A 25755-nucleotide genomic window follows, 5' to 3' on the forward strand; every position below is an offset into this window, starting at 1 on the left:
CTCTCTGAGTTGCCTTTCTCTAAAGAAAACCAAGCCTCTGCCCTCTTCCCTTAGCCAGCTCTGAGCACTTTATCAGCCTCAGCCACCCTCTGATTACCTTCTCCTGGAAAGAGGATCTGACCAGCCCTACACATGCTCCTTGTAATTACAGGAGAAGCAGGTACACTAATAGTGTGGTCTGTTTAGAGTATACACAGTAGCTATAGAACAGGACAGGGTTAGGATACATCATCATCAGAAAAGCTATATGAAGATGTTGTTGACAGAGGAAGGGTGCAGTGATAGGTCTACAGTTTAGTGTAAGGTAGGCACGAATTGTGAAATGTTATTGGCTGCTTGCATTGAGTCCAAATGGGGAAGAGCTGACATATTGGCACAAGTAATTAGAGGCAAAATGGAAACGGGTTATCACACCATGTGCAGGCAGCTATAAAGCAAAGGTAAAACATGCAGGCTGGACAGGACCTAGTAAGACATTTAATGATGCATATATAGACTCACACATGCAGGGTGTGAATACATTGATAAAGCTGTGTATATGGTAACACATTATAGATAAAGGGAAATGTTCATGGTAGACATAAATAAAGTTTTATGTTGCATGTGTAGTACACAATGCAGGTGTATTATATGTGAATTGCAACAAAAACAGAGAATATGAGAACCCTCATAATGGCAAAACTCAGTAGCTTGGCCTTCAGTTAGTCCCTACTCAAGTCTCATAAATTATACATTTATGTACAGTATTGCTACTCAGATGGTTTGCAAGTATTGCACATACATACACATTTTAATGTGGTTTCAAACTAATTGCAATTAGTCCGAATTTTGGGCTAAAGCAATTTCTCTGAAATCCCAAACTCCAAAATGATATATGTGTGTTTAAACGCAATGCATATTACAATGCAGACGGGCTGTGGAAGCTCGTCCGTAGGGACGGATGGGGTAGTGCAGTCCCAGTTTTTGGTGCGATAAGAAATTCTATTGGCATAAAAATGACTAATGACAAGCGTGTCACAAAAAAGCATGTTGTGTCTGTCATGTTTTGTGTCCTCCACTCTACGGTGGATGAGAATGTTTCTGAGAGGCAGTGCAAGTAATCCAGTAAATATTCTGATGTTCTTTAAAAAAAAAAAAAAAAAAGAAAGAAAAAGATGTGTTTAGATTATTCTAACAGGATTCCTGACATACCCATTGGTGGCCTGTGTAATTTCCTGTGCTCCATGGCTGCCATTGGCTAACAGCAGCTTTAACCCCTTAAGGACCAAACTTCTGGAATAAAATGGAATCATGACATGTCACACATGTCATGTGTCCTTAAAGTGTTTCTTGTTTCCCAATTTATCTATATGCTTTTTCAGTTGAACAGGGCATGACATTGCATTGGGTCAGGGTTTGAGTACCTGGAGTTAAATGGACAGATAGTGGCCAGGGGTAGAGTCTAGTTCCCACCATCTTGAAACCTCAGCCATCAGTCATTACTGCATGCAGTGCTAAGATGCAGTGATAGTGCTGCATATATATAATATGAATGTCAGATATATGGAGACTGGGCTGTGTGTACAGAACACACAGAGTGTAACTACATAGACAAGCCAGGAAAATTGGAACACAGATATAAAACTGCAGTGCACACAGAGTATCTATGGTGAGATACATAGGACTAGCTATGTTTCTTTCTATGTCCACTCTATCCATGTCCCTCCTTTAGCTGTCATGTCACAGTCACTAACAAGGCAGACATATCTACATATTTCAACATAAATAGGTCTGTCCCTTCTGCCAGTCATGCCCTTGTACCTTCCCCTCCATTCACACAATCGACATTTTATCCACATCCCTATACAGATATATTGTTGTGCATATTAATCCCTCAGCCGACATATCGAAAATGTGAGAGGAGGCAGGCGGATGTTTAAGTGAAAGTCTTGGAGGTGCCATATTACTTTTTATACCCTACTTTACATAAATTCACCAACCAGTACCATTAAGTTCAATAACGCAATCAATTAATTTGCAATCAGTTTGAGACTATCTTATACACTCCAAAACATTTTCAAATCCACATGTTATCTTATTTGAAGCAACAGCAGATTTTATATTTTATATAGACTGTAAGCTTGTTTGAGCAGAGTCCTCATCAGCCTGTTGTTCCTGTAACATTTTGTAATTGTCTCATTTATTATTATATTTCCCCCTTTTATAATATTGTAAAGCGCTGTGGAATAAAGTGGTGCTATACAAATGCCAACAATAATAATTATAATATAGATTATATATACATTGTAAAAATGGTGTTTTGCTTTCTATGTATTGTTGAAGATGTATCTATATACTATACAGGCACTTTTATATTTGCCCTGTTTGTTTGCAGTGCATATCTAGAGCATTCACAATAATGTTCTGAATGCAAGTTCCTACTGGAATAGGGCCCTCAACTCATTTTGTATTTGTTTGTCATATTTTGTTTTGTACCAGTATTTTCCCTTGCACCAATTGCACCCATGTACAGCGCTGCAGAATGTGTTGGCACTTTATAAATAATATGTATCTAATGTATAAGCAGGGACTTTGAGACATGTATTCCCAGCACTGAAACAGGTTGGCCTACTAATTTTGTATTTTTTTTACTGATGTATGTTGTCATTAATGCTACAATTAAGAATTTTGGAGAGTTAACTAAATACGTACATAGCCGACAGGTGTCATGGTCCACTGCATGAATGACTGTTCTTTGGTGAGGAGTGAAAAGAGTGCCAACAGTTGTGATTGAGGGCTATTTTTGCTTTTTGTCGAAAAAGGAGTGACCAGGAGGTCAAGGCTATTGACCTGATAGTCAAAAAATGGATTATATGGGTAAAAGAAAGGGCATAGCCCCATATATTGTTATAACAAAGGAAAAAACATTCCTGTGTGTCTGTGCAATGGAAAGAAGGGCCCAGAGTATCCTTTAGGTACCTAATATCAACGCACAGCCGCAGGTTTTACCCATGTAGAAAAGTAGAAAACTCAAAGAGTAGGTAAATAGCATCTAAAAAGGAAAAATAAAAAACCTTTATTCGCATCATCTGACATTAAAACTAATGTGGGGAAAAATACACAATTAAGTGAACAAACCAGTGCAGAGTGTATAGGTGATTTAAAAAATATTTTTGCTTTTTGAGCTGTACTTGATCTTCCATTTCCTTTTGCAATATTGTGTTCGTCTTATAATAATAATGGTTATATCTCAATATGGATATCAAAAATATGTTTTAGAGTACATTAGCTCATCCATATCTTAATTTTGATTCTTTTTATGAAGTTGAGTCTAAGACACAATGGCCACCATTTTATCTTTAGACACAAATATCTACATAGCTAACCTCAACTAAACCATGTTTGTATAATTCCCAGAGGAAAAGAAATCTCCTTCTGTGTTTCCACTGAGACCATGCTGTGAAACCTTGACCTCCAATAGCAGCATCAGTATTGGGTGTTTGGCTACTGGGTATTTTCCTCAGCCAATCAAAATGAAATGGAATAATCCAGGCACCATAACAGATGGAATCACAAACTTCCCAGCTGTCATGAAAGATGGTATTTTCACCTCAAGTAGCCAGCTGACCATACAGGCAACTGACTGGAAAAATAAGCAATATTCATGTGATGTTGAACATGAATCCATAGTCGAATCCAAAGCAGGTATTATTTTTTTCTACTTTCTACCATGCCTACCATTAAAAACTATTTTGAAAAGTGTCACTTTTTAACATGTGCATTAAAAATCATAGCATACTTCAAGCATTATCTCCTGTGCATTATCTCCTGTGCCATGTTTCGGATATGGAACTGTACATTCTATAGTTTCCCTATACTATAATATAACATAAAAAAATGCACTTATTACCTCTTTATAAATATAATAAGCACATATACTTTACTTACATCCTTCTTTTTTCTCTTCCTTACTTCTTTCATTTCTCCAAGGTGGACCGCTTTAGCTTTTTAATAAGACTTAGCGTACTCTGTAGTGACCTATCAACAATGAAGTGTGTCTAAAAGGAAACATATAGTAGGGACTCTTGATTATCGTAGCATTAAAAGAACACTCACTGCACCATAATGACATATGTACATTTCCTATGGGAAACCAGTGATTGGCAGAGAGCATCAGCTGCCGCTTTTAGTTTATCAGCAGTGCCAGTGAAATGGTAACGCATTCAAGCCAGAGGAGGAGACAGAGGGCCAGGAGGACAGCAGCTCTTTGGGGAAAGACAGTCCATCAGTATTTTAACTCCTTTAAAATGGCACCCAGGCCCTCCAAACTCCATAATGACGTTATACATTTACAACGCATGTCATTTCATACACACATGCAGTAAAAATATCCATATGATGGCATTTCTAGATTTGACCATGAATTATGAATTTTTTCTTCCAGTGCCTAAATGTGCAGCAGCAAATCCAAATCCAATATCATGCCCCACAATTTCTGTTATCCCCATGTTGCTTGAAGACAAACGAGTAAATATCACCTGTTTCATCACTGCACTGACAGGCCACGTTGGCTTGGATGTAAAATGGGACAAGAAAGAAGCTGGTGGGAAAATCACAGATCTTACTTCCCGATCAACAACATTCTCTATTAGTATCAATAGCAGAATTAGCAGTTTGGTTATTGACCAGAAAGATTGGAACAGTAGCAGCTTCACCTGCAGCGTTAAAAGTCGGGACTGCAGCAAACCTGTTACTAAAGAAACTGCTGCTTTCACAGGTATGTGTTAGTAAGAATTTTCTTAAATGTTGGTTCCATATTAGAATACTGTAATGTATAGGAGGCCTAGGTTACAGCAGATTGTTCTTTATTGTTATGACAAACATCAGAATTATACGAGGGAGCAATTCATCTGTATTTTATAAAACTAACTGCAACATTAAAGGGACACTATAGTCACCAGAACAACTACAGGTTATTGAATTTGTTCTGGTGAGTAGAATCATTACCTTCAGGCTTTTTGCTGTAAACACTGTCTTTTCAGAGAAAATGCAGTGTTTACATTACAGCCTAGTGATAACTTCACTGGCCACTCCTCAGATGGCTGTTAGAGATCCTTCCTGGGTCATGGCTGCCTAAAATGCATCCAAACATTCAGTATCTCCTCCCTCTGCATGCAGACATTGAACTTTTCTTCATAGAGATTAATTGACTCAATTCATCTCTATGAGGAGATGCTGATTGGCCAGGGCTGTGTTTGAATCATGCTGGCTCTGCCCCTGATCGGCCTCTTTGTCACTTTCAGTCAATCCTATGGGGAAGCATTGTGATTGGATCAGGCTACCACTTCTGATGATGTCAGCAGACTGCTTGTTTTTTTTAGGCAAACAGCATGCAGAGTTACAGATTCTGGCTTGAATACAGTACGATTTTGCTGTATTTATGGAGGCATGAGGGGCTTAGGGGGGATAGATGGTGGTTTTAACACTGTAGGGTCAGGAATACATGTTTGTGTTCCTGACCCTATAGTGATCCTTTAAAGCAACATGTCACAAATTCTAAAGAACTATGATCGCTGCCCAGGTTAAATGCAAATAGACCCTAGTATCTGTCTCCCATTAGTCTGTTCAACATAACTGCAACAAATTGCCAAAAATCTCTATTATTTCATTGCTTTACTATGAGAGAGTCAGTATGGCAATCTTAAAGTAATACATCTACTTATGTGATGCAATATCTTCATTTGTAAAAATTAAAACACAACATAACTTTGTTTTGCATTTCTAACCTACCCCAAATGCTTTCCCTTTATCATTGTCATCCCAAGTTGAAGTTCACTTGCTCATTAGCAAGTCACAGCAGAGGGACCAGGATTCCGGCCCTAAGAGAGTCCTGGTTTTTTTGGGGGGTGGGGGGGTTGTTGTTTTTTTTTGTTAAACTGCTTAAAAAACTTTTTTGCCACTAACTGAAAAGAGAGAACCAAACGATTCTGCACCATAATCACTACAAAAAGCTCTAGTGGTAATTGTGCTTAGAGTTTCTTTTTAAAGGGAATTTTCAGGTTGACATATAAATCTTCACACAGTAGCACGAACTAGAGAGTACTCAAAATACCATGTAACAAAATAGTGAAATACATTCAAACAGGGCTATCAACTAAACTCCTCTGCATTGTTGAGAATTCAAAGTGATTTTCACAATCTAGGCCACAATAGCCAAACTGAAAACACATGTTTTTTTAAATATTTTCAAAGCAGGCATTTTGATCTGCAATTTTGAAATTCATTTAGAATTTCTGTCAATTCACACTTTGGTGAATAACCATGAAAAACCTCCAGATGGACACAATTCAACTATCTCTTTAACATTGTTGATGCAGAAAAAAACGAAAAAAAACCCATAATATTTGAATGTCTTATAAAAAAAAAAAATGATATTTCACTGAAGAAATATTTATCAGTTCAATGTTTCAACTTAGTTATTTTTCCTTTACTTCCAGGTAAACCAAGGCAACCATCCCAATATCTGTTTGCACCACATCAAAATGAACTTGAAGAAGCTAACAGTGATTCATATGTAACACTCATCTGTCTGATCAAGGGGCTCAGTCCTAAAGATGTTTATATTCAGTGGCAGGAAAATGGAGAGCTCTCCAATGAAACTGAAAGTAAAATATTAAATTCTGAGCCCATGCTGTACAAAGACGGTCTCTATGTAATGGTCAGTACATTGATCATCCCCAGACAAAACTGGAACATTTACACTTATGGATGCAAAACATTTCACTTGAGCGGATTAAAAACAAGCACTTTACAGTCCCCGGGTAAATAGTCGCTGTGTCGTCATGTCATTGTTTGCCTTTGCTTTTTGTCCTATAGGCTAGCTTTTTTCTTCCCAGTGCCCTCCTTCCTCTTTACAAGCAAGGACTACTCCAATATTTTAATATCGGCTAGTGAGATGTTGCACAGAACGCTAACAAGAGTACATCACGAGTAGCGGTCGCTAATAAAACATCTGTGACATCATCAGATATATCCAGTACGTGTCATGTAACCATGCACACAATGAATATGTGCTGATTACTACTTTAACATGCTTTATACATATAATGAGTACAACTGTCACTGCATAGTTTGAATTGAATAGTTCAAATGTAATATTGATCAATTACCACCCCCCCCCCCCCACCCCCCCAAAGAAATACAGAAAATAGAATCAAAATGAAAATGCACTGCTTAATATACAAAGTATCGCTTCTGAAAACAGGAAAAATACAAAATAGTGAATATCTTATTAAAATTTTAGCAACAAAGGTGTTGTTTCCCACAAATTGTATTTGCCTGGTTAAATGTTGCAATGTTGGCCTCTTGTCTGAATGTGTCTGAAACCATGAACTCTGTATGCATTTAAATAAATTGTCATGTTTTAATAGCACTAACAGCACTTATCAGGTGTGTGTTTTATTTGTGATTGCATTTCTGAAACTATCACATCTTCATATCAACCAGGTGATGGGTGAAAGTGGGAATTTGGATGGCATATTCTGTTTGAGTTTTTAAATCATGATGGGGACAAACAGTACAACCTATGTCACATCAAAAACAAACACTTTTAATTACACATTAACTGAATTTTCTCACATATAAATATGTCATCTTGGTGTGTTTTTATTCTATCAGGCAGGCAATTGATATTTTAAACAAAATACATCTATCATTACTGACATATCCAGCTGATGAGTTACCGATTTATTGATAGATCTATTAATTAAGTTTATATGACCTAGGTGTGTCTTTTTTAGACAAGTTTCTTTACTAAGTTCCTTAATGTGTGCATTCTATTATATGATTAGAATTCTAATGTGTATTTTTCAGTGATACACACATTCTTCACAGAACATGATTATGTGACAGCAATGGGGTTTATTCAATAAACTGGCAGTCAAGATTTTAAATATTGAGTCAATACAGTCACGCTAGGCAAATAGAAATCTTGAAAAAACAAAATGTTATATTAGATATTAAAGCTTACACGTTTCAATTCCATTGTCAGTTCTCCACAGTCCTCAATTTGGTGGGAACCCAAAAATCTTCTAAATCTCATTTTTTTTTACTTTCTAATAAAAGGAAGTTCTAATAGGTCAGCGTATATATGTAGACTTCAGATAGAATCAATTGATTGTTATTAATGCAATGGACTTCATGCGCATCCATATAGTGCAAACATACCTATTCCACCATGTTTAGTAACCACAACTACACCTATCTGACCACTAATTCGATGTGCTGTGGTATGGCATGAATATCATAGTTGCAACAAAGGCATATAATATGAAAATGGAAAGTTTAGAGAAATTCAATAGATTGCCTCCAGTAAATCCCCGCTCAGGTCTCAAAACAGTTTTTGCTCACGTGTGCCATTACAGATAAGATTGAACCCACCCATAAGGACAGACCAGAGTGACTAGAGGGGTATCAGCCACACCTCGCTGACGAGGCCCAAAGAAGACCGAAATGAGTGTCCAGGGTTGTTGTATTTCTCTTGCAAAGGGACTTGCCGGCATTTTGGTTCTGCACTGTCCTTATTGTCTGCTGTGCAATGGTATATGTACAATCTGTAATGACAAAAGTGGACAAAAACTATTTTGAGATCTTAGCAGGGATTTACTGAAGGGCAAGCTACTGAGTTTCTCTAAGCTTTTGCCCATTCTCAGAATTCTCATACTCTGTTTATGCCAATAGCATAGTTGCAGTATCAAAATACATTAACTATGTGTTGCTTAAAATTGTTAACCCTTAGATTACACTACCCGTAGTGGATTGATGGTTATGAAAAACAAATGGTTCTAAATTGTCATATATATTCATGTAGGGTTTACAGTGAGAGCAAACCTATATGAAAAGCACAAATTGTGAAGCTCAAATGTCATCAAATCAGTTGTAATCTATTTAGGGGTTAGCTGCAGGCTAGATTCTGAAAAACTACTGCGGTTGAGGCTACTCCGCACCTCCACTACTGACAATGGAGAGCCAGAAGCTCCGAAGCACTAACTTACGTTAGCTCTCTTGAGCCAAGCCCTGGAGGCATTGCTCAAATAGTAGTCCAGAGGACATGAAATGCCAGAGGCCAGAAGTTACATCATCATAATAGGAACAGTCTGCAGCAGCTGGAGGTCTGAGCCTTATTGAGTATTAGAGAAAAGGTACATTACAAAACTGGAATAGCCAATGTTCCTTATTGCTGTTTAACATATTTACTTCATCCAGCAGAAATTGAGATTATAGAACAGAGGTAGCCACGAAGTAGATCACACAGCTGTTATAGAACTACAACCAGATCTAGAGCCATAGGAAGCCACGGAAACACGGTTCTCTTATATTTGCAGAGGGAACTGATATCCCATTAGTGAAGGGATGAGCACTGCTTATAGTGCAGGAGCAATTGTACAGTGTACTGGGATTTTAAAAATTTAAGCAAACGGAGAAGTGGTCTACCATTACTTTTACATATGCAGTTTTTAAAGCACAAGTGCTCTGTACATAATATACGCTGCTCCAATTCACACAAGGCATCATTTTAGATCATTAACAAAGTATCTAGGCTGAGCTATCCTACTGATAGGCAGTGCTTATCTCTAATCAGCTAGAGATGATTCAAATATATTTCTGTGTATATTGAATGCATGACATACTGTATACTGTAAATGCAATTCAAATTTTTCCTTTTCTGGTATTTGACTATTAAACACTACTATTATGTCCTGTTCTATCCACAATACAGTGAAATAATAGAATCAATGAATGAGGTTTAATATAAAACTCTTTTCATTTCTTGCTGTTTATGCAGTAATGTGCCCATTCTCTTACACACAAAGAAGGTTATTATTATTTGTGTAGGCTGTTACATGTATTTTATATTTTGTATTACCTTCGGGCAGCGGAGGCATCATGTAGAAAAGGATAATACTAAAACAGTGATAGTATAAAGTCATAAATTGTCTAGGACAATAAATATTATAAAGATTGCCCAGTCTGTACCCTAAATTATCTGCCTGGCAATAGTTAGGAGAGTTCAGTTTCATTAGGAGGGTATAATATAGTAACAGAATTACTAAATGGATGGGAAGAGGTAGCAAACTATACTTGTTTTTTCAGAACTTGATACCTAACCACAACTCCCATTGTGTTTTCTGATTGTAAAACCATGATTCATTTTTTGTCCTTTTCTTTGTTTTATGAAGTCTTTATTTTGTATCATTTTACCACAAAATTTGAAGAGCTTGCCATCCAATAATTATTAGGAGTCATAAATATTTTAACTTAACCAGTCAGTTAAATTTCTTGTTTGAAATGTTGTTCGATAATAACTATTGACTGCTTTCACTGTGATCTGTTCTTTCATTAGATTATTGCATGCATGGTGACCTCAGAAGAGATAATAATGATGATGGTTATTATGATGGTGAAGATGGTGAGAGTCTCTGGCTCCTGGCTGCTACATTCATCAGCTTGTTCTTGCTTACAGTGTTTTACAGCGCAACTATCACTTTGGTTAAGGTGAGGTGACCTTGGGAAATTTAACATACAAAATGTCAGCGTGGTATAATGAAACATAGGTCATGTCAAACTAACCTAATTGCATTCTACAAAGAAGTAAGTAGAAGTATAGATCAGGGTGTTGCAGTGGATGTGATCTACTTGGATTTTACCTAGGCGTTTGATATGTTTCCTCATAATAGGTTAGTCTGCAAACTAAAGTGCTCAAACTAAAATAAATTGGTCTAGACAATTGGTCTTGTTCTTGGGTAGAACAATGACTTACAAATAGAGCACAGAGAGTTGTCATTAATGGTACATTTTCAAGCTGGACAAAAGTGGTAAGTGGTGTCGCTCAAGGTTCTGTTCTGGGACCGCTTCTATTTAAGTTATTCATAAACGATCTTGAAATAGGCATTGAAAGTCATTTTTCAGTGTTTACAGATGACACAAAACTCTGTAAAAGAATACAATGTGAGCAGGATATTGCTCCGCTGCAGAGAGATTTAGATAGATTGGGGGACTGGGCACTCAAGTGGCAAATTAAATTACGGTAAAGAAATGCAAAGTTAAAACAACTTACACCCTAATTGGTAGTGAATTAGGGAGAACAATATCTGAGAATGATTTGGGAATTATTATAGACAATAATCTAGGCAACAATATGCAATCTGAATCAGCATTTGCTAAGGCCAGTATGGTATTGTCATAAATAGGGGCATTAATTATCTGGATTAAAATATAATTTTGCCTGTTTATAAATCACAGGTAATACCACACCATAAATATGCTGTGCAATTTTGATCACCTGGTCTAAAGAAGGATATTAAGGCACTAGAAAAAGTGTAGAAGCGGGCTACAAAATTGATAAAAAGGAATAGGGCATTTTAGTTCTGAAGATATGTTTACAAATTTAAATCTCTTTAGTTTTGAAAAACAGCACCTAAGAGAGGATATAATAGCATTATAAAAATATATTTTAGGGACCAATATAAACCTTTGTCCAGAAATCTATTCAAAAATAGGACTATACATAGGACAAGAGGTCACACATTAAGAGTGCAAGAAAGGATATCTAGTCTAAAGCAAAGGAAAGTGTTTTTTAACAGTAAGAACAATAAGGATTCTCTGCCTGAAAATGTGTGTTTTTATCAGAGTCTATACAGGTGTTTAAACAGCAGTTGGATAAATACTTGCAAAAACATAATATACAGATATCTCCAAAGAGATATCTTACTGCCATTCTGGGGTCAAGAATACATTTTTTAGTTTGTTGCACAATTGGAAGCGCTTCAGACTGGCTTTTTTCCCCCCTTATTTTGGATCAACAGCAAAAATCCAACTGAACTTGATGGACACATGTCTCTTTCCAGCCTATGTGATTATGTAACCTTACTATTATTGATATCAAGTTAATTTATATTTGACAGAGGTTGAACCTGTCTACTGCAAGTACAAATGGCGTAAAACCCATTGTTCAGATGTCTTGTCATTTAAAGTGAAATTCCAGTGCCAGGAAAACAATAAAAAACTGCAATAATTACACTTGCAGGGTTAGGAGTAGTGGGAGTTGGCACCCAGACCACTCCAATGGGCAGAAGTGGTCTGGGTGCCTGGAGTGTCCCTTTAACAATGGTTTATAACACCCAAATTTGGTATAATTAACTATGTCAGAGTGCCTGCTTCTTTAATATGATCTCCTTTCGTCCAGAGGAATTGGAAAGACAATGTGAAAGCTTGGCATGAAATGCTATTTACATGTAATACTGACATTGTAATTGTTAGATAATGTTTATAAGCATCACACAATAAAAACATTCTTGTTTATTGCAGGTGAAGTGGTTTCTTTTGAGACTCCTTGAAACAGAGAGTCATTTCATTGTGGAGAATGAATCCAGCTATAGATTGCCACCATCAGTGATCAACTAAAATCAAATATATTTGTTCTCCATGCGCAGAAAGTATATATTTTTTTCATTCAATGTGCACGGATATAATATTTGTTATCCAATCCCTTTATCGAATATGCACAAGTATAATGCTTAGCAGAAATTTTTATAAACCACTCAAACTTTGGTCTCTTGGTACATTATGATTTCTTGGTACATTATTTATTCTATGTGCTTTATATTTACCATACTGATCCCATTCCAGTTATTTAGGAAGCTATTATTGCAAGTGCTATTGGTTTTAAAAACTTAAATAAGCCCCATCACAAATCAAGCAGCATTAAAAAAAAAAAAAAAACCAAACGCACAGGCTGAATAGGAATACTCATCATTGCCTAATAAACTGTATTTTAAGATTAATATACATACCAAATAAATAATCTGACAAATTATCCAGTTTTACATGCTAAAAACATTCCTCACAGAAATGATATGCGAGTTAAACAACTACAAGCAGAGTTATAAAAATAATAAAGTATTAACCAGATTGTAAAATATTCGAAAATATAAAATTCTAGTTTTATAGACTATTATTATTTCTATTTTCCTTTTTGTGGTTCTGTCGGTTGTACGTTTCACTATTATTGCTTCTCTTGCAGCATGTTGCAGAATATATTATATATATATTGTAATGTACTATGGAGTTTCTACATACAGTTTATCTCTACTTTATTTGTATTGTTTGTTATGCTTAGCTTGTTTCATAATTTTTGTATTAAATAAAAATATATATTTTTATGTACTATATCAATAAATGCCAATTTCCCAATGATTTGAATTATGTTATTGAATTGTTATACCTTACCTTATGGTGGCAAAGGATAGACAATCGTAAAGTTGCCAATATGTCAGATCTCAACAGCAGTCTAAACTCGAGAATTAGTGATGGTTCACATTAGAACCCAGATGTTTGCAAGTTACATTACCTGTAATGATCAGTCTGGTGTGCAGTAGAAAAACAAACACTAGAGATACGTGACTGTAATCCTAAAGGAATATTGTAGCGTTAGGAATACATATTTGTATTAATGCTAAAGTCCTGGTGCCCCTCCAGGATAATGGGCCAATCCAATGCTCCTCACAATTGGTAAATGCCCGCAAATGCGCAGTGCTTACCACGTTGCGCCTATAATTCATCCATAGAGAATCACTGTATTCAATGTTTCTCTATAGCTGACCATGACATCATTGGGCATGCACATGACATCATGGTATGTTACAGTATGAGAACCTGGAAGTAAGTTTGTTGACTTTGGTACCCTCTTGTAGCATGCGAAATAAATTATTTCTAGCACCTGCACAGACCTGCACCATTCTGCTGAAAGACAGTGGCAACACTTTGAGGAGTAATGGCCAACCATATTCCTCCACCTCTTCCTGACAGCTATTTCATGGCATTGGTAGCTGGTTGGTTCTAGAAGTTAGCGCTGGGGTGCCGAGGTCTCTTACTGCATGAACTCAGGCCCAAAAGTACTGTGAGAGAGGTCCCTGCACACACTGCAAAATGTAATTGCCAAACAGAGGGGCAATGAGGGATCAGGAAAAGTAGGTAACTGCCCCAGAAGCAGCAGCCAGGGGTAATTTTGTTAACAAATTCATATACATTCATATATAGCTATCCAACATTGTACCCCCCAGTTCTTCACCTGGTTGGAGGTGTGTTGGGATGTCTGCTTTCACAGTTCTGTAGAAGTAAGGCAACAGGAAGGTATTGTGGACACCCTTTGCTAGTCCAGCATTGTGTGGGTTTGTGGCAGTGGCCTGTGCTCTCAGTACTTTCCAGGCCTGGACTAGCCTATTGGGATATTTCCTATTGAGCTGTCAACTCTGAGGCTGACCAGGGTGCCAGATTGATTGTCTCTAGACATGTGTGACTGTGACTTTAGGGTGAAATGAGACTGTGATCATGACATTTATAACACACTTTGGTTTTTCATTGGTGGTATTGGCAGAACTCTGTGAATGCCCCTTAATACCGTATAGGTCATACCAATGAAGGTTACAGACCCCTTGAGTATGATGGTACAATTCACAACTCCAGCAGCCTTCATCTCTTAAATCTATGTTTTTATTTTATGCTCCCAGTCAGGGCCAGCGCTTCCTATAAGGCGACCTAGGCAGCCGCCTAGGGCACCACATATGAGGGGGCGCCCTGCGCCCTCATCGCCGGCCCAATGCTGCAGCCGCCTGAGCACTCTATAGAGAACCTCAGGCGGCTGCAGCACTGCCTATCTCCCCCCTTCCCTGTGTAGCGTGGCTAAGCTCCTTTCCGGTCCGAGGTACAGGAACATCCGTTTCCTGTACCCGGCCGGACTGATAGGAAGTGCTCCAGTGTGCACTTCCTGTCAGTCCGGCCGGGTACAGGAAACAGAAACTCCTGTACCGCAGACCAGAGAGGAGCTCGGCCACGCTACACAGGGAAGGGGAGGTGAGGAGAACACAGGGAGGGGGGGAGAAGAGACCACTAGGGGAGAGTGGGGGTGAGAAGAGCCCACTAGGGGAGGGTGGGGGGGAGAGGAGAGTCCACTAAGGGTGGAGGGGAGAGGAGAGACCACTAATGGAAAGGGGGGGGAGAGACCACTAATGGAAAGGGGGGGCAGAGGAGAGCAGAGACCACTAAGGGGGAGATGAGAGACCACTAATGGAAAGTCATGGAGAAAAGGAGAGCCACAAAGGGAGGGGGTGGAGGAGAGTAGAGACCACTAAGGGACAGGGGAGAAGAGGAGAGACCACTAAGGGGCAGGGGAGAGCTCTAAGGGACGGAAGGGAGAGCTCTATAGGACAGGGGGCAGGACAGGGAGCTCACACTACGCGCACACACACACAATGGATCCCTATACATACACAGAAACACACAATGCATCTCTACACACCCAGAAACTCAACATGCTTCCCTTACACACAGAGAAACACACAATGCATCCATTACACACACACACATTGCAACCCTTACACATAAAGACAATGCATCATTTGCACACATACACAGAAACACACAATGCATCCCTTATATACACATGCAAACACACACTGCTTCTCTTACAAACACGCAGAAACACAATGCATCTTTTACACACACTCAATACACAGACACACAAACTGCATCCCTTCCATACACAGAAACACACCTTGCATCCCTTATGCATGCAAACACAGATTCACACAATGCATCCCTTACACACAACACTGCTTTCTATCCCTTACACAAAAACACACTGCTTCCACTACACACAAACACACTGCATCACCTACACAAACTGGTATCCCTATACACTACATTCCATAAGCACACACATTTGATCCTCTACAATAACACATAACACATCCCCTACACACTCCACTCCTTGTGAGCGAACTCATGAGTGGAACATGTAGGTGGACTTATGGGTGGGCCTTATGGGCATACTCACCATCAGGCCCTGGGGCCCAGACCGTGAGCTGTGTAAAGGGCCCCAAAAAATGGAGCTGCTTCCCGTTCTCCCAGAATATTGAATTTTGTGACCACAGTTACAAACAGCCGCCAGAGATCATGTTCTACACCAGACCAGTGGAGCCAGACTGCAGCCAGAGCCCATCAACATCCTCATCTGGTTGTAAGTAGACAATCTAGTATATTATTAGTGACACTAATCTCTAATTTACCTCACATTAAAGGGACACTATAGTCTCCAGAACCACTGCAGCTTAATGAAGTGATACTGGTGTCTATAGCCTGTCCCTGCAAGCTTTTTAATGTAAACACACACTGTGTGCAGCACTGGCGTTAGTTCATATGGCAGATCATATGGTTGGGGCATTGTGATGTCACATGGGGAGTGAGGGGGAGGGGCAAATTTGTATTTTGCCTAGGGCGGCAAAATCCTTGCACCAGCCCTGCTCCCAGTGTTTAGGACAATGTACAGTGAGATCTGAGAACTTTGTATGCAGCAAAGGCCATTGTTTATATTTACGCTCCCAGGCCAAATGTTGCAGGTCCTTCTTTGATAAAAATGCATTTTAGAACAGAAAGACCAAGGCATAATATGATTAATTGCGAAGGTACAAATTAGAAGTGTAATATTCAAAACAAGTTTATTGGCACATTGAATGCTCTAGAGATAAAATGAAAACATAGCAGCATGGTTTATTTACAGTGCCTTTTTGCAGTGCAAACATATTCAGCATTTTCTGGATTACAAATGATACATACTCACAAATGCCCGAACAGTACTTTATTACAAATTCTTCAACTCTTAGTGTAATTTTAAATGCCACAATTTTGCATTTCTAAGAAAATATTTACGATATTTTAAATAAAAAATAAAAACTGAAATATGTTGCTAGCATAAGTAATCAAACCCCATGTGTATATAGTTGGGTCATGAATTGCTGTAACAACAAGAGCAAAAGCTTTAAGTATTTTGTGTTCAGTATCGACCAGCTTGGAACATTGGCTGGGAGTAACTGCCCATTAGCCTTGACAGATTGGCTCTAGATTGCTTAGGTTGCTTGCCTTTATTTTTCCAAAGTATATATCTATTTGTAAACATATACCTTTTTCATTTTTTTCATTATAAGCTCAAAAGTAATATAATGAAATGTTAAAAATGGTTAAAGGTATGAATACTTTTACAAAACATTGAAAGTATTTAAAGTATGGTGTAGTAACAGGGAAGTAAAGAATAATAAACTGTAAATAAAACAGTTCAAGTAAGAAGGGAGATTGGGTAAAAAATTATAGTGTCACACCAGCCTCGGGCCACGCTTACCTCTGGTGCGCTCCAATGTGGCTGGTCGAGATCCGTGGGGTGCCAAAAAAGCAAAGAAAAGGCTTCTGTACATTGAGGACAATAAGGATGTGGAATTATCTCCCTGAAGAGGTGCTTTATCAGAGTCCGTGCAGATGTTTTAACAGCAACTAGTTGAATACTTGCAAAAACATATTTAGGGATATCATTTTGAAACCATTATTAGCAGGGAAATGGCTTATTGATCCAAGGTGAAGTTCGACTGTCATTCTGGCGTTGAGAAGGGATTTTTTCCTAATTTCTTGCAAAATTGTAACAGTCTCTACTTTTCCCTATGTATAACTTTAGAAACAAGCTTTGTATAAAAAAGCAAACAGAAACATGGCTGCAGTGAGGGATTTAGGACATGCCAAAGATGGAAATAAGTGACAGAGTGGCATTAAGGAGAAAAAAAAATGAAATACATCTGATATTTATTATCCGAGACTTACCAATAAAGCAAGATCTCTTCACTTATCCATCACTTAACTTAATTTCACTTAATTGTTTATGAATTGTGCTAACACATCCCACGAAATTGTTAATTACTGTATATATTAATGGAAGTGCTCGTTGGTGTAATTTCTCTTGAACAGATGGTTAGACATTTTTTCCCTTTAGGGACAATACCTTGACCAAAAACAATATTAATAGTATATTTTGTCCCTGAAATGAATGCAGTTATTATTTCCAATGCCATGAAATATGTGTAATTACAAAAGTATCCACTCTCACCTGCCTCTAGAAAATACGGTAACTGAATTGAACCTGCTCAGGTTATAACCTATAACATTTGTCTTGTTTGTTAATTTACAAAAAAAAAATGTAATCTATAGAAGAAAAACAGTCGCAGGCCAGGACAGGACTCAGATGAGTCAGACAATAGGGAAGTGGTCTTGTATTAACCGGGGGAATCACATGTCTGGAGCTATTTTGTCTCATCTTTAGCATGTGCCCATATTAGGTGACCACAGAAGCCACAGGTAAAATAAAACATGATTGAACCACATGCTTTTGATACAGCACTACAACCCCTCTCCTCCCACATCTATTCCCAAAATAAACATTTCTGCCAAATGTGTGAAGATGTTTTGTCTCGGAGTTGACTTGAAGATGCCCAGAAGAAGAGAAGGGGTGATAGTATGCTGGCATGGGGTTCTTCAACCTGTTAAATCCTACAGCAATCCAAGCATGATGCAGGTGAGAGAATGGAGACTGTGATAGTGAACTGTGAAGCAGCCAGAGAATTGGTTTATTGTCCAGTACCAAGCCTACAGGTGGAGACACAGCACTGGCTTGAGAGGGAGGTGGCTGTCCATATATGTGTTTCTTTACATTTTAAATATTGCTACTTAGGAGGTTTGGTTACACTGCGTTAGCCCACAAGCAAAGAATAAATCTAACAGCAAGGTGTAGAGATTTTACAGATAGAGCTTCATCATAGGAATTTTGAGATTCACAGGTTGGCTTTAGGAAAAGGAAATTTCCTGTTTTACTTGATATATTTGCTTTTCCAGCACAATTTCTCATCAGTATATATATATATATATATATATATATATATATGTATATATATATATGTATATGTATATATCTTTGTTTAGCTAAGTTTCAGTATTTGATGTCAATATTCAGTTACTTTATATATACATATAGATATAGCTAATAATCTAATAGCAACACACCAAAGACTATGGTATCTCTCATCGACTGTACCTAGGTGTGCTTAATAAAGGGTACAGCCTGCAGCACACCTGTAATAGAGCCCTCCAGCATGCATTAAAAATATGACAGGTGAAGTCAATATGTGGTCACTCTATCAGTGGAATAAGACAAGTGTATTGAGGGATATCAGACTGCAAGGAAAAGATTAACTTACAAAAAATGCCTTGTCCTTAATGTATCTTAACTGAGAAGAGGAAAAACCAGGTTATAATTCTATTATAAAGTCATTGGTAGTGAATTTGGTGGAACTGTTGCAATGGGTATACTGCTAGTATTGTGGCGAAATATAGCCAGAAGCACAGCAAGCGTTTATAAAGGATATAATCAAAGGTGGTAGATGAGATTAGGGGTCTCAAGTAAGATATATTACACCTGCTGACATTGATCAGATGGAGCTGTTGGGTTACGCAATGCTGAGCAATAGTAATTCTGATTATGAAGCTGTAAGAGCTGAGGTGTCAATGCCAAGCGATATAATGTTTTATTAGCAGCTGTAATTACATTATGGATCAGAGAGAACTACAGTAAGGTATAATACATGGGGCAGCGATAATAATAAGAATAATGTAATTTATATTGAGAAATGTGAGAATGTGCAGGCATGGGTGTCCGCAGCATAGGGCAAAAAAGTCACCCCATAGGTATTGTCCATCCCTTGATTTGAATTGTGCCTGTGAGGTATAGTGCCTATATATTTAACAGCTTTGCCCAATATGGAAAAATGTTATGGATGTCTCTGTGTGCAGAGTTGGTTAAATGATTGGGGAGAAAGGTACAATTAGTGTATAAGATGCTAGCTAGCAGGTTAATCATTAGTGAGTGAAGTTGGTAAGCTAGTTAGTGAGTTGAGTAGGTTAACTAGTCAGTGGAATGAATGGAGTTGGTTAGCTAGTTAGTGAGTGGAGTATGTGTAGTTTTCTAGCTAGCTAGTGGAGTTATTAACTAGTGGGTGTAGTGAGTGGAGTTTGTTAGCTTGTTAGTAAGTGGAGTATGTGGAGTTGGCTAGCTAGTGAGTGGTGTTAGATGGATAGCTAGTGAGTGGAATGTGTGGAGTTCACTAGCTAGTTAGTGAGTGGAGTAAGTAGAGTTGGTTAGCAAGTGAACGGAGTGAGAGGACTTAGCTAGCTAGTTAGGTAATGGAGTAAATGGAGTTGGTTAGCAAGTGAGTTGAGTTAATGGAGTTGGCTAGCTAGTTAGTGACTGGAGTAAGTGAAATTGATTATCTAGTGTGTGGAGTGAGTAGAGTTGGTTAGTGAGTTAGTGAGTGGAGTTGGCTAGCTAGTTAGTGAGAGGAGTAGCTTAACTTGTGAGTCGAGTGAGTGGAGTTGGTTAGCTAGTAAGTGAGTGGGGTATATGGAGTTGGCTAGCTAGTAATTGCAATAGGTAGCGTTCACTAGCTAGTTAGCAAGTGGAGTAAGTGGAGTAGATTTGCTAATAAGGGGAGTGAAGGGAATTGGCTAGCTAGTTAGTGAGTGGAGCAAGTGGATTTGGGCAGCTAATGAGTGGAGTGAGGGGAGTTGGCTAACTAGTTAGTATATGAAGTGAGTGGAGTTGGTTAGCAAATATGTGGGGTGAATGGAGTTGGCTAGCTAGTTAGTGAGTTGAGTAAGCTTAGTTGGGCAACTAATCAGAGAGTGGAGCTGGTAAGCTAGTTAGTGAGTGATGTAAGTGGAGTCAGCTAGGGAGTGGAGTTGGTTAGCTCGTTAGTGGAATATGTGGAGTTGGCTAGCTAGTTAGTGAGTGGAGTAAATTGAGTAGGTTAGCTAATGAGTGGAGTGAGGGGACTTAGTAAATGGAGTCGGTTAGCAAGTGAGTTGAGTTAATTGAGTTGGCTAGCTAGTTAGTGACTGGAGTAAGTGAAGTTGTTTATCTAGTGTGTGGAGTGAGTAGAGCTGGTTAGTCAGTTAGTGAGTGGAGTTGGCTAGCTAGTTAGTGAGAGGAGTAGCTTAACTAGTGAGTCGAGTGAGTGGAGTTGGTTAGCTAGTGAGTGAGTGGAGTTGTAGCAAAGTTAGAAAGAATACCTAGAACTGCAGTAATACAGGTGCCCTACATGCAGATATATATGATATTGTTATATGATTAAGAGATCTCCTCACTAGAGTGGAGTAAGTGGAGTTGGTTAACTAGTTAGTGAGTGGAGTGAGGGGAGTTGGACAGCTGGTTGATTAGTGGAGCAAGTGGCTTTGGTTATTTGGTGAGTGCAGTGAGAGGACCTGGATAGCTAGTTAGTGAATGTAGTAAATTAAGTTGGTTAGTTACTGAGTGAAGATAATGGAGTTGGCTAGCTAGTTAGTGACTTGAGTAAGTGAAGTTGGTTATCTAGTGTGTGGAGTGAGTGGAGTTGGTTAGTCAGTTAGTTAGAAGAGATGGCTAGCTAGTTAGTGAGTGGAATAGATTAACTAGTGAATGGAGTGAGTAGAGTTGGATAGCTAGTTAGTAAGAGCAGTATGTGGAGTTGGCTAGCTAGTGAGTGGAATATGTAGATTTCACTATCTCGTTAGTGAGTGGAGTAGGTATGCTAATGAGTTAAGTGAGGGCAGTTGGCTAGCTAGTTAATGAGTGGAGTAAGTGGAGTTGAGCAACTAGTGCGTGCAGTTAGGGGATCTGGCTAGCTAGTTAGTGAGTAGAATAAGTGGAGTTGGTTAGCAAGTGAGTGGAGTTAATGGCGTTGGTTAACCAGTTAGTGAGTGGAGCAAGTTGATTTGAGCAGCTAATGAGTGTAGAGAGTGGAGCTGGTAAGCTAATTAGTGAATGCTGTAAGTTGAGTTGTTTAGCTAGTGAGTGGAGTTAGTGGAGTTGGTTAGCTAGTTAGTGAGTGGAGTGAGGGGAGTTGGCTAGTTAGTGTATAAAGTGGGTGGAGTTGGCTAGCTAGTTAGTGAGTGGAGTAAGTGAAGTAGGTTAGCTAGTGAGTGGAGTGAGTGGTGTTGGATAGCTAGTTAGTGACTGGAGTAAGTGGAGTAGGTTAGCTAATGAGTGGAGTGAGGGGAGTTTGCTAGCTAGATTGTGTATGGAGTGAGTGAAGTTGTTCAGCTGACTATATTTGACAAACAATGCAGTAAGTAGAAGAGTGCTCCTCAATAAGTAGCTGTTTCAGCAGAATACATAAGTAAATGAACGGGGGAAATAAACAGTGGGGGAAGAGAGATAATGTAAAATGGTAAAAAGTCTGTGGAATGCTGTGGAAGGCAGCTGAGTATAGTAATGGGGAAGAAGTAGAGAGTCTGGAAGAGAGCAGGACAGAGATACTGGCAACAAAAGGGGGAGATAGCATGGAAGACAGATGAGAAAAGCAGCGGAAGGAATGAGGCAATAGAAAGGGGGGCTTAGGAGAGATGTTGAGAGAACAGTGGAAGAAAAAGTCATAGCTGTGGAAGATGGAGCACAGCAATGGCAAAAAAGGGATGGAGCATGGAAGAAAGTTGTCGAAAGATATTAACTAAGCAGAAAGCAGTTCGTCATTGGGAAGATCAGTGGAAAAAACTAAGCATGAGTACACAGTAGACATTGGGGGGCAATGGTAATATAGAGGAAATAATGGAAAGGAGAATGAGCAATGTAAAGAGATGGAGAGCTCAAAGTAGATCATTTCTAGTGAAAAGATATAAGAGGAATAAGAGAGCATGGAAGAGAGAGTGAGAGGTAAAGAGATTAAAAGGGCTGAAGGTAAGAGGTCAGAATATTGACAGCAAAAGTCCAGAAGTTAGAGAGTAAGAGGTCTGAGAACAAGAAGCCAGGAACTCTTTTGATACATACAAAATCAGAAAACGTATTGTATACTTAGGCAAGAAAACTCATCAGAGAGGGGTGAGCAACAAATGGTAGGAAGCTGGACAAGAAAGTTAAAGTTAGCAATACTGGAGACTGGTACTCAGTATAAGAAATAACAGAGCGAGTGTGGGTCTCCTAAATAGTGTGAACCTTAAATGGGACAGGATAGCTCTATATAATCACGCATAGCTAGGATGGTGTATTCATTTGTAGCTGCAGAAAATGAGGAAAAAAGAATCAAACATTGATTGAAACAATTGAATGATGTTAATAAATGCAGCCTATTTAAGACTTTGCCCCACAACTACTCTTACATATACCCATAAAATCATAAGAGTTAAGAGAGCTGTAAATTGCAGTGACACGTATGGGATTAGGACTTTTGTGGATTTTTTTTAATTTTTTTTAAAGCATGCTTATATGTGTGTGTGTGGAGAGAGAGAGAGAGAGAGAGAGAGAGAGAGAGAGAGAGAGAGAGAGAGAGAGAGAGAGAGAGAGAGAGAGAGAGAGATGACATAATCAGCCAGTTATTTTACCTAACAGATCACGTTTTCAAACTACGTAATTCCCAGTTTAGTTTTACTGAAGTCTCAATGTCTGGTTTATTTACTAAATTCAGAATTTTAGACAATTAAATTTGAGTGGCAAACCTAAGGCTCAAATAGTGGAAAATTCTAAGTTTAAAGAATAACTTTGTGTTAATTAAATGAATTCACATCATAATGTGAAAATATGGTTCCTTGTTCATAATGTGGCATCAGGACACACGAGAATGTGCATGCCCCAGACTGCCTAAGACTGACAAAAATGACACTTCCAGGGTGTTGAATATGACTGTTTCTAGCTTTCTCTTACTGATATGTAAGGCAAACACAGTATTTGATGAAACACTGTATCACAATTTCCCCAGCAGCTCCAATGGCGCAAACTGCAAGGGAACTTCAGCATGTTTGTGTGCATGTGCATGTTCATGTGCACGTGCATGCATATGTGTTGCAATCCAAAGCAGCTTGAATAGAAGGTTAAGGCAATTTCTGGAAAACCTGTTTCTCGGGGGAAACTTTATATGTACAATATATTAGAAAATGTGAAATATACATAACAGTAAAGAATAGGTTAGTGTACTATAATGCCATCTTGGCATTCTGCAGGCCTCCATACACATGAGATAGAGAGATGAACGTGTATTTGCTGTTGGCACAATGAGAAATATGCATCCAAGAGTGTTATACTGAGGGACATAGCTCTATCTACTATGCTAATAAATCTTCTTAACTTTACTAACGAACATGGCAGAAGGAGGTTAAATGTAATTAGCTCAATATCAAAATATATAACAATAAGGATTTGAGGAAAAATTAAGGTAGAGGAGATATGAAGATAAATAGCAATTCTAGTATTTATAAAGAGGAGATTGAACTATAAATGTATGGGTTGGAGAGCTGAAACAAATATTTTTAAAGCACAGGGATTGTCATGAAGTAATTTAAGGAGAGAGGACAATAAATAGAAACAATAGGTTAAAAATAACTCCATATTTGTAATGCACTTACCTAGATATTGCTTTAAAAATTGAAGAAAAAAATAATTAAATTAAAAATAATTATTTTTGAAAATGAAATTAAAAGTAGTCTGACCCCTCCGTCAACTAGTCTGAACTTTGACTCATCATATATGAACATCAAAACTACACTTCAAAATAACTGCAGCCATCTGAACTTGCCTTTAGATAGATAAGTGAAGGTAATGCTTTCTTATTTTCTCACAGTCACACAGGTATGAAGCAATGCTTAGGTTGCAGTCAGTTATGTTGGGTGATTGTGTAATAATGATTAGTTTTAGTTTCTTGTGGTTTGTTTTTGTTTGTTTTTATTTCTTTTTTATGATTTTGCTCCATGAACCCATCCTTCCTGCCACATTCACCCAACCTGACATGTTTCTGCTTCACTCTGAAACTACTGCTGTACATGCTGTGATATCAAAATGTATTGGGATTTGTAGTTCAGCAGTTAGTTTTCAGTAACATAATGCAGACATTTGAATTCGAACTCTCAGAAACCTTAGCTGTTCCTATAATGTTCAATAGTTCTATTGAAAATCAAGTGCGCACCATGATTGGTTCTTACTGAGTCAGTCACTTCCTGATTTGGTGGGAGCTCACTGAAGATCCAGCACGGGCTAGGACAATGCAAGAACTTCAACTGTAGTAACTAGATTGTCCACACTATGAAATAGTGGCTAAAAACCAATATGGTTCAGCTAGATGTGAATTTTAATCTAAGTTACTCTTTAGTTCTGGTTCTGTCCTGAAGCACATAATCCTTCTTTGATGTGAACAAGACAACTGCAGACAAACCTGTATCAAGCTTATCTGAATAGACAATTACTGTACAAATGAAAGCTACAACCAGAATTAGCAATGCTCAATGCCTTGCTCTTGGTACTTTTCTGAGGATTCTATAATATAACATTACATTAATATTATATTAATATTAATTACATGATCCTTTTTCTTATTACTGCTGTTCATGTTGTTATTAGGTTAAATCATTTATAACTCCTACATAAACCATTTCTTTCTCCTGTGATATTCATGAGACTGTTTATTGTTAGGTCATCCAATCCAATAAACCTTGTGTCTAACGTTGTCAATTTTCTTGTGCAGCGACAATAATTGTTCCCCATGTCTACCCATTGATCCAATATGGAATCGGAGAGAGCCCCTCGGTTACCTTCGGCTGCTTGGTAGATAAGTATTTTCCGGAACCTGCTACTATATCATGGAGTACAACTTCTGGGGGGACACCTACGGACGTGAAGACATTCCCTTCAGTTCAGATTGCAGACCCCATCAGTTATCATCGTAGCAGTCAAGTGACTGTCAGCAAAAACGACTGGGAGAGCAACACTTACCTGTGCACAGTTAGTCATAACAGCAGCAACTATCAGACAGTCATTCCAAAGGGTAACAGTAAGTCACTAATTTGTTTACTTTACACAACAGGATATATGTTTACTGCTTCATGTGTTTGAAT

General features: G+C 38.3%; 1 gene segment (V, D, J or C); it reads left to right on the forward strand.

Annotated features, from left to right (window-relative positions):
* Window positions 1-25755, forward strand: part of LOC134611216 (Ig alpha chain C region-like) — a 280513-nt gene that overhangs the window by 247796 nt on the left and 6962 nt on the right. The window contains exon 2 of the C gene segment in view: window positions 25386-25691.

This window comes from Pelobates fuscus, chromosome 5 (genome assembly GCF_036172605.1).
Source record: "Pelobates fuscus isolate aPelFus1 chromosome 5, aPelFus1.pri, whole genome shotgun sequence".
NCBI lineage: Eukaryota > Metazoa > Chordata > Amphibia > Anura > Pelobatidae > Pelobates > Pelobates fuscus.